This window comes from Barbatula barbatula (genome assembly GCF_947034865.1).
Source record: "Barbatula barbatula genome assembly, chromosome: 20".
NCBI classification, from domain to species: Eukaryota; Metazoa; Chordata; class Actinopteri; order Cypriniformes; family Nemacheilidae; genus Barbatula; species Barbatula barbatula.
In genome coordinates this window covers 17300185-17311684 of record NC_136783.1, presented here as the reverse complement: position 1 = coordinate 17311684, position 11500 = coordinate 17300185, and positions in this window count along the sequence as shown.

Sequence of the window (11500 nt, the reverse complement as noted above, 5' to 3'; positions counted from 1 at the left end):
CATAATAAATAACACTACTGTTTTATTGATATGTATGTTTCAAGTAGCCCATGTCAACAACATATGGCTCTGTTTGTTGAGTTAAATTTGGCTAGATTTCACATTTAATGATCTTATCCCGAGATTATCACTGTCCATAGATCACTACAAACATGTTTTTTTTTCTTGATTTACAGTTAAATCAGTTTTACATTTAGTCATTTAGCAGATGCTTTTATCCAAAGCGACTTACAAAGAGTTCGGGGAGCAATAAGCGATATGTCATACAAAGAGCAATAGAACAACAGGTGCTAATACAAAGTTACCAGTTTCAACAAAAGCTAGACCACTACCTGTTGAGAGAAGAGGGTTAGTGTACGTATGCTATTTTTTTTCTTTTCTCATTTGTCTGTCAAGTATTCGCTAAAGAGGTGTGTTTTAAGTAGTTTTTTGAAAGTTGTGAGAGGTGTGGTTGACCGGACCGCATTGGGAAGGAGTTCTTAGTGCCCTTATGAGAAGGCATTACAAGGCGCCGCTCGTTTGCTGAACGGGGTGTCACATGAGGCCTTTTGGGCTGTTGGAAGATGAGGCATTCTGCTGCGTTTTGAACCAGCTGAAGTGGTTTGATAGCCTTTGCAGGAAGACCAGCAAGGAGAGCATTGCAGTAGTCCAACCTTGAGATGACCAGGGCTTGGACAAGGAGTTGTGCCGCATGCTCATTGAGGTAGGGTCTAACCTTGCGAATGTCAAATAAGGCATATCGGCATGAGCGCGTCGTCTTTGCACGTCGTCTTTGCAATGTGATCATTGAATGACAGCTGTTCATCAAATTAATATGACTCCGAGGTTCCTGGCTGTTTTACAGACGCTGGTTTATGAGTTAACTTTCAGATCAACACCCCCTAGTGGTGAAATGACGTCGAGGTTTGAAATGTTTCGAAAGCGCCCATCACTAGCTTGAAGTTGAAGCGAATTAAACATCATACTACTTCGCGGGTAGGGGTGTGTTTGTTTCGGTGATTTGAACGGCTTAGGGAAATCGGACCGCCCGCCTTTTAATTTTAAATCTGTAATAGTTGTGGTGTGGTCATTTTAGAAGCAGTGGTTGGCATGAACTGCCCTTTAATGAAAATAAGTCAAAAACTACACCGCAGGTGAACGTTTAAGGACTCCATTCCTCATTCAGCAGTTTCTTGTGTAACTGGTGCAGTAGGCCAGCGCAGTCTGTGATGGGTCAGTGGATGGATATCAAATAAATTCATATATGTTGTGAATATTATTAATTATTAGTAATATAGCCCATATTACCCATAATATATTAATAATACATATTTATTAATGCATTATTTCAGTAGACCAGTTTATATAAATTCTGTGGTTATTTTCAACTTTATAACTAGTGGTTGAAACTATGCTGTGTAGATGATTAAAATTGTTATATTGTTGAAAACACAGAAAGTATAATTTGCATAACGATGATGAGATCTTATCCTCACTTAATATGCTGAGATAACTGTATATACTGAAAGCATGCATATGTTTGTGTAAATAGTGTAGGCCTATACATTTGTTTTTGTTTCATATTGACACACTTCACCAAATGTGTACAACCTATTGTCGTCCAGAGGTCTGTTGGTTTAAATTGAGCTTCTGAGTTTCATGTCACAATGTGAATTTGGACTTAAAAAGATGGATTTGTCTTGTTGCTGTAAATGAATACTATCATAGTGATCTTTATTGTAGCATCAGAAATACTGTTTAAGCAATACAGCAGGACAGCAAAGCACATGCAGTATATGATTTTACAAAATACACTGTACTTCTAGTAGGCCTACTGTAGTGACATATTTGGCCTTTAGGTGGAAGTACAACACAGCGGTTCAGATCGGATTGGGCTGAGATTCAGATTTTTGTTGTGTAAATCTTTAAAATGGATCAAGATTCACACATCTTAGTTTCAATTTCACGTGAAATGTATTGTGTACAACGAAATAGCATCCGATTCTATTTGGTTCTTATTGGCTGAATGTGTTGAATCGAAAGCCTTTATCAGATTTGTTCATTCAGGCATTTCAGAGGCCCATGAGCTGCGATTTCCCTCAATAAAACCAGCATTGGAATAAGAAGACTGTACCCGCCCTATTTTAACCCAGTTTTAAAAGCTGTTGTCATGATTCATTTTGGTTTTTCGTGGTTTTAGGAAGAAAATGTGTTTGAATCTCTTTCTCCCATTTCTCCGATCTCGACTTTTCTCACTTGGCTGAAAGAATTTCATCCACTGCGGAGATATGGATCTGCACCTCCCACGAAGGCCTTGTATGATTACCCTGTCTGTCTTGCACCTCGGATGGGGCGATGTTTGCTAATCACAGACCGACGTTCATGTGCGTGCGTGCGTGCGCACCCGCTGAACTTCTCCCACCCAGATTTCATCCACCCTCCACTCGCCTGTCTAAGGGATGAACATATTTCAGCTCAATTTGAGCTCTGTGGCTGAACGTTAAGGTGGTAGGCGATTATTAAACACCAGAGCAATCTCCACAGCTCGAGAAAAGCTGGTTAAAGGAACAGGTGAATCCTGTTTTTTCATCCACCCCATCCTCCGCTTACTCATTACGGACTGCGGCGCCTACTTGAAAGTCCATGAGCATCTCCCGCTCTCCGCGCTCCTGCGCAACTTGGAATACCTTTATTAAATTAGAAAGAGGAGAAATCTAATTTAGACTTGATATCATGAACAGGAATGTCTCTCGTCTGCCATATTGCCTAGTGAGAACATTTTTCCAAGGTTTTTTCAGAAACTGGCATTTCTTGTAGGTCACTTTTGAAGAAATTAATCTTCCACTTTTCCGCAACAGCAAGCTTGTTCTCAGTGAATTGAAATGGGTTGCTTCCTCTTGTTTGTTGGTTTGTAATGACAGCTGAGCTGAGTTTCCTTACCTATACTTGATATATTTTACGCTTTCATTTTTGGTCCCTGGAGTCCACTTATAGTGTGTGAATTTCCTGACATCTCTCTTTCCTTATGATTTCGTTCCTCTAGATATGACCTCTGAAATTAAACGGGGCGTTTTTTCTGCTATTGCAGTGTTAATTGCCATGCTTCATTTAGTAGCTAAAAAACTCTCCTTTTTAAGTTTAATGTGCAGAGAGAGACAGCAAAGTAAACCTTATGTTGGATGATTCAAAGACTCCAGATCTTTGTTTTTTGCAGTTTATTAGGTGGCACAGATATAACCCATTAGAGTTGTCACAGTTCCATAAAAATATCTTGTGATACTATACCAGCTAAGTGTCTAGGAATTTCACTGTATAGTAAATACTAAACTATACTAGAAATTGTATTTCATGTGAAATTAATTCAAATGTATGACGTATTTTATTTATATAGCAATGTTTTTAAACGGAAATGTTAGGCTTACTTTAAATGTGAAAAATTCTCATTGATATTGGTGGTAGACTCCTTCAAGTGCAAATGTAATTGTGGATTATAGACATTTGTGCAAATGTCAGTGTGGTATTTGGTAACAGGAGTCAGGTATTCTCTTTCAGAAATGTGTTAGGCTACTAGTTTTTTAATTGTATTGATGTATAGAGTATTAGGAATGGGGTGCAGTTTTTTTAGCTGGCATCAATTCCTGGAATTTATATTGTATGACATTGGCATCATACACACGTTGACAAAACCTCTTTGTGTTATTTTGTTACAATTTCTAACTTTATCACCCTGTTGCAAAAAGCAAAACTTCAAGTTCATAGCTAACTCTTGCCCCGCTTTTAAATGAATGACATTTCACATCTGTTACCACTAGGGATCAGGTTTGCCTCCATTCCGGACACTGAGATTTGATCTTGTAATGCTCCTCTGTTTTACCCATCTTCAGCATTGTTTTCATTTGTTGAGCAATTTAGTTCATTTGTGAGATTTGTTTCCACAACGGTAACATAGTGTGGAGTTTGCAAGACTGTGTGAAATGCTGCGTGTTACAGAAGGAAAATAAATGATATTGGATGACTCGTAATTCTGGAATTTAAAACCTCCTCTATCGGCAAAGCCAGAAAAAGAGAGATTCTTCATCCATTGTCATAGGCAGGATTAATTTGTATAATTCCCTCATTTTCTGGGATATTCTTGCCCGGAGTGTTGCCTGAAATTCAACCTGTTATAGAGAGAATAAGGAAGGCATAAGCGGGAGGTCAGAGGAGATTGTGTTAAATTGTGAGGACTCAATCAATTAGTTGTTAAAGAGAGATCAGACGTGGCTGAGAATGCTCAATGTGTTCTGACGTTCAACACAGGATCTGCATGTTTGTGCGTGGCATCAGATTCAGTTCAGGATTGAAGACAGTTGTTATATTTCGATTTGTGGACTTTGTCGTAATTTTGGACCTTTGCTGGAGCATATACTGTAGTAGCCTATTTATTTCATTTATGCATTTAACATTTTATTTTGTGCACAGTATTCACTTTTATAGAATACATCAATAGCAAATGTGTTGATCCAAAAGGTTTGTGTTTCAGTGGTTTTGTGTTCATACATTGGAAGTCAATGGGGGCCGATGTTGTTAGGACACGAACATTCCTCGGAATATCTTCTTTTGTGTTCTGCAGGAGACAGAAACTCATAAAGTTTTGAAATCACATGAGGGTAAGAAAATTATAAAGGAGTTTTGGGATGAACTTTCCCTTTAAATCTTTGAACAAAATGTCTCTGAACAACAACCCCTGCTGAACACCTCTTAACCTTTCTGGCCAAAACAAATTTTTGATTGTTTCTTTTGTTTGTGTGCCAAAGGTTATTGTGATTTCAGTGTTTTGCCAAAGGGTGGGAATGCCAAGGGAGGGGTTAGAAAGTTGAGGCATTCACCATGTCAGCATAAGGGAAGTGGCTTTAAAGGCACAGTAGATTATTTCATATTAAATTATTTTCCTAAACCATTCAAACACTTCAAGACAATGGAGTCTAAACAGCAGTAAGACCTTATTATAGTTTACCAGGCCATTAGAGCCTTCTTTCTAGTGAAGCTGATGTACTGTATCTGTACTGTGTCCCAAACTCACAAAGGTCAAGGAGCTTTGCAAACAACTAGTAAAAATTTAGTTCATTTAAATGTGTGTATTGTCCCATTAGCTTTGGCTCTAAGTGTTTTAGCTCCTAGTTCTTTTGGGAAAGTATGTGTTAGAAAGAGAAAAATGGCTAAACAAGTTATAAACATCATCTAAATGCAGCTGAGGCTATACTCAAGTTTGTGCTACGTCTCATCAGCTTCGTGCTTGCTCGAACAAATGTTGTGTTATCTGTGAAATAGCCCTCTTTCTCTTGTAATCGCACCCACGCTCCACTCTTATGTCTCATAAAAACAAAACTTAATTAAACAGAGAAGTAAAACCATGTCACATCCCAATTGTTTACAGAGAAAACACCAGGCAAGAAAATTGAAGTTTTATTTAAAGTAGTCCAAAATGTTCTATTTATTTAGTCACCGTCGCCCAATCTTAAAAGTTGTTTTTGTTGTGTATGCACAAAGGAAGTTCTTTAGGAATCTTAACTCAGCTTTTTGTCGTTCACAATAGTTCATACTGTAGTAAAGTCTTTCAAGGTCCAAATATGACTTGTGTCCTATGTTCTGTGGTTTTTGAAGCAGTATGACAGCTCTCAAATCAAACATGGCGCTCCTCGATGTTTCAAATCGGCTTCGATGTCAGTGCTTTTGAAGACATTTGCTTTGAGAGTTGCGGCAGAGAGGAAAGTTGTCAGTGAATAAATTGTAATCTCTTTCATACACAAACATATCAAATTATCTATAAGAACACATGGAATTTAAATCACAAGCCACAGGGATTTTTTAATGGGCTGCTTTATAATTTTTGTTACTGTACAAAAAAGAATCGTTGAAGTATTTCCCTTTAATGTTCCATGAAAGGAAAATTACAGGTTTAGATCAACACATTTTCTTTTTTGGCTTTTGCTTTGAAGGACATGTGTGTAATGTTTTTGATTTTGTGATATACAGTATATAACTATTTGTAAAGAGTTATAAAAAGACCTTACATAATGAAGCGTTAGGTTTGTATCATCTTAGAATGAGATAATAAAATGATATTGAAAACGTCACAATTTTCCTCAGTAAATATATTTCTCAAGGTGCTGTTGACATGAAATTTCCACAAGATGTCCGATACATACAAAGAAAACAAAACAAATAAGTTCACAAATTATGGTTTATGTAATAAAATAGAAATGGCACAGGGGAAAAGTACTGAACACACTTACTGAAATGTATTTAATACTTTGTACAAAAGCCTTTGTTGGTAATGACTGCTTCAAGATGCCTCCTGTAGAGAGAAATTAGTCGCATGCATTGCTCAGTTGTGATTTTGTCCCATTCTGACACACAAAGGTCTTCAAATATTGAAGGTTCCGTGTGCCTCTTCTATGAACTCTGATCTTTAGTTCTTTCTATAAATTTTATTTTAGATTCAAGTCAGGTGAGCTGGGCCATTCTAGCAGCTTTATTCTCTTTCTTTGAAACCAATTGAGAGATCCTTGGCTGTGTTTGGGATCGTTGGCTTGCAGAAATGTCCACCCTCTTTTCAACTTCATCATTCTGGTAGATGGAAGCAGATTTTTATCAAGAATGTCTCTGTACATTTGTCAATTCATCCTTCCTTCAATTATATAATGTTTTCCAGAGCCGTATGTTAAAAAAATCAGCTTCACTGTTGGTATGTGGTTTTCGGGATGATGTGCAGTGCCATTTGAACTCCAAACATGTGTGTATTATGGCATCCAAAGAGTTGAGTGCGTTACTGTTTTCTTTTAAACAATTGTACCTGTTAATTTCTAACGTTCACCACAAGTGGTCCTTGGACCACTCTTCTGATTATTGGTTTTACTTCTCTGTCAGAAATCTGCGAGCAGCACCTCATTGGTTGGTTTATAGTGAAATCATGTTCTTTCCACTTCTGGATTATGGCCCCAATATTGCTCACTGGAGCATTTAGAAGTTTAGAAATCCTTCTATAACAAATCCCATCAGTATGTTTTGCAACAATAAGGTTGCAAGGTCTTGAGCACGCTCTTTGCTTTTAGCCATTATGAAATGACACCTTGGTAATGAGACACCCTTTTATATGCCATCAGTTGGGGCTGAACCAGCTGATGTTGATTTCCATTGACAAGGGGCAGGATTGCTTTCTAATTACTGAAAGATCTCAGCTGGTGTATTGGATTTCCATGCCTTTTTGCACCTCCCGTTCTTCATGTGTTCAATGCTTTTCCCTTGTCCCATTCCATTTTATTATACATAACTTGATTTGTGAACTTATTCGTTTTGTTTTCTTTGTATGTATTGATTATTTGGATTGTTACCGACATCTGGTGAAAATTTCATTTCAACAGCACATTGAGAGATATATTTACTGAGAGAAATAGTGACATGTTCAATACTAATTTTACCCACTGTATCTATCTACATACATCGCTGGTTCCCCTTACATGGAATTTGCCATGTTGTTTCTACAGTAGCCTAAAACTAACAAACTCCTCTACAAAGCGCGTTTGGTATATGCAGTACGTTATCTCCTTTGGCAAATAAACAAAAACGTGATGACATCTTAGTCCTGTGGCCTCCATAGTTCTTCGAAATAGAGTGAGGTGTTGGTTGCAATTCGCAACCTTACGCTTGATGCCGCTTAATTTCCTACAATGGATCTTAAAGGTAAAAAAGCAGGACAGCTGATACACGAACACAGAATTCTCTCTGAATGTAATAAAGAGAAGAAAAACCCAGTCCACTTTGCCTCCCCTCCCCTCCCCTGCAGGTCTCAATCTACGATCCGTCTGCTGTGAGACACTGAACCCACCCTAAGGAGAGACAGACAGCTGAGCAGAGATCTAGCCTCAGAACCTGCGGTGATTAGAGTATTGTGGGTATTTCTGAACCCATCGCAACCCATGGCAGGTTGGGGAGCAGAACAAGCAGATAAGAGCCAGTGGTGAGGAGTTTTAATTAAATAATGATATTATATGACTGGATTATACCAGTCTCATGTGCAGGAAGGCAGAACAGCAGGGTGGCTGGACAATGGAAGTGCTGAGACTGGACATGAGAGAGAGAGAGAGAGAGAGAGAGAGAGAGAGAGAGAGAGAGAGAGAGAGAGAGAGAGAGAGAGAGAGAGAGAGAGAGAGAGAGAGAGAGAGACAGAAACAGGGCGGAGGGCTAAAATCCAGCGGTTGTGTATGTGTGGGTTAACAGATAGCTAAAGGGAAACCACACACACACTGAAACAGAACTGGTGCTCCACAACTCTAATGAGGCTGAACAGAAGATCTAGGCTTGAGGTTAAATCAATGATGTGTGTGTCTGAGCTACTGTCTGACACTAAATGCCAGTTACTGTTCACACACACGCGCGCACACAGGTGAAATAATTAGCCTCCCCGCTCCACACGTTATGAAATAAATGGCTTCATTAAGCAAGCATTCGGAAAGGTCTTTCTTTTCATTGGACCCCCTACAGCCCCCCGCCCTGTTGTCAACCGTAGTCTGGCCCTCACCAGGGTTTGGGGTAAATGGGGTGAAGTGCAGACAAGTTTACTTTGCATTTACATTTTTTTACACGCTTTCTTACCGAAGATGCTTATAATAAGGTGCACAAGTCACGTTAATGCAACCAGGACCACAGCAGGTAGCTGAGAATACATAATGCTTTAATGTCAAGAAGGCTCTGCAGCCTTGTGTAAGTGTGTCCTACATTGTGTAGTGTCTAATCACGTTGGCAATAAATTAATACAGAGCTACTGTACAAGTGCTGACTGTATGAAACAAATAAGTTCAGGAGAAGGAATTTAAAGGAGCAAATGCTGTTTTAGAGGTGGCTTGCATGAAGCTATCAAAGGCTTATAGAGGAGATTTTATGACACTATTTTATTCATTTTCAGGAAAGAAAACGCTAACATTTTATTCCTGTTCCTGCAAGTTCCTCCCATGCTATATTGCTTCTTTCTTTTCATTTATTGTTTGATGTTGTTTTTATAATGCCATTTTTCTATAGTTAAAATGTTTTGGCTGTAAAACATATACGGAGCAATATATAACTAGTTAGAAAAATATATTTAGGTGAATACTGCAGAAAAAAGAACATTTTCAATTTTGGGGAAAACAGTGAACGTAAGCAATTAATGTTTACATTGTTTTTTAATAAAATATATTATTTCATTATTCAACAGCAACGTTAATACAAAGCTGAAAGAAAAGGCAGCTGATGTATACAATACAGTACAATATACATTTGCTGCTATATTCAGATGATACAAAATGTATGATATTGTTGATGATATTGTTATTGATGTTGACATTATAAAGTGTTACGTGTTGTTGTTATTGCATTGTGATGTGCGTTAAACAGTCTACTGGGGTAAAAACTGTTTCTTAATCTTGTGTTACATGTTCTTATAGATCTAAGGCATTTGCAGAGAGCAGAACTGAGAAAAGTGCATGCGCAGGGTCGCTGTGGTCATTCATGATGCTTTTGGTGTGGATGTCCTCAATGATTTATTTGAAAAATGAGCCATTTACAATTCTTTTACAAGAGCTTTCATTTTGTCGTCGTTAAATTAAAACCCCATTTGAAGAGTTATTCTGAAATTTGGTCTATTGCATAGATGGTTCCATTTTTGTTATAGACAACAAGTGTGTCTCGTGTAGTCCTCTGGATGCTATTGTCTCATTTTAGGCCCGGTCTGTGTGAGCTGAATTCTGGTAATCCCGGCTATTGCTGCTCACAGCGTGATGGATTATCCATAAAACATGCTTGGCACTGCTGAGTTATGGTTGTAGAACAGCCAATAAATTGTTTAAGATGGCTTATTACTACAACGTTACTGGACTGGCATATAAAATTATTGTGGACTTGTAAATCAGAGGGCTTTTTTAAAACGAGCTCATTCAATTGGTGATAATTGTGTTTCTAGCTCTCTCCAAAACATCACTGCTGTTAGCGTGCTTTTAAGTTTTTTTTTAATATTGTCATCTATCAGATATAATTATGCTCATTATCGAGTTTAGATAAACACAACCACAACGTTTTTTTATATCTGCTGAATTGCCTGTTTGTAGATCATTTATAAAATGACATGTCTTAAACTATTTCTCAAACATGTTGTGACATTTCGACGATACCACAAAGTTGAGATAGCACATTTAGTAACTAACTGTGATTTAAATATTGTCGTAAGATGTTAAATAACTTAACTACAAGGATAAACCAAAGTTTTTGGTAAAAGGACAGAAGTAGGTTGTGTCCTTAAAAAAAAAAGTTGTTTAAAAGTCTTCACATTTTGATAGTGTACGTCAGGGGTTTTTCTCTCTCCAAAGTTCTGTCCCTTACAATCCAGTTCAAAAGATGCAACAATCACATGTTTGTTTTTGCGTGTGTACATGTGCGCCTTTGACCCTCCTTCACCCGCTCTGTCCCATGATGCTTCCACTAGGAGACGGGGTCTTCACCTCCAAAAACCGAACAACAGCCTGGGTCTCCCGGGATACTCGGGCAGCTCCGCAAAAAGACACGTTGGGTTTGAAAAATAGAGACTGCGTAGAGGAGAAAAGGGACAGGTGGACGGGAAGCGAGCAAAACAAGAAAAGTAGCTGGAGAAAATGAGATGAAGACTTTTCAAACGAGACAATAGAAGTGAAAAGAAAGAGATGGAAGGAAAGCAACAGAGGAGATAGTGTGGGATGTTTTGGAGGACAGAAGGAGGAGAGAGGGAAAATGTGAAAATAGAGGTCGTTACATACCAGGTAAGGAAGGATGTTGAAGAGACTGGGTTAATGGAGAAGACAAAAAAAAATGCACTAAACTAAGCAAATAAAATTCGTAAATTAAGATGATGCAAAATCTAGAAATCCAGGAGACATTCACCTGTGACCATGAAATAGTCATTCTGTATATTTCCACTGGGATTCAAACCTCATTATTAGAATATCACGAATACGGTTTGTGCAGAAAATGCTGTTGTTCTTGTAATGCCCTGTTAAAGTGATAGTTCACCTCAAAATAAACATTTTGAAATGTCTTTCAAAACCTGTGGGACTTTCTTCTGTGGAACAAAAAAGAAGATATTTTGAGAAAGGACTTGCCTGGTTTCGTGTCCATACAATGGCAGTCAATGTGGGCTAAAGTTGCTGGGTTACCATCATTCTTTAAAATATTTTGTTTTGTGTTTGGCCGAAGTCATACAGGTTTGGAATGACGTGAGGGTGAGTAAATGATGGAATAATTTTCATTTTTGGGTGAATTATCCCTTTGCTTATTACAAACACTCCAACTGGTCCAAAATGAGGCAGCTCGAGTCCTTACACGTACTAAAAAGTATGAGCATATTAGCTCGGTTCTGTCAACCTTGCACTGGTTACCTATAAAGCATCGCATTAACTTTAAAATATTGCTTATTGCCTATAAAGCCTTAAATGGTTTAGCTCCTCACTACTTGAGTGAACTTCTCTTGTATTACAGT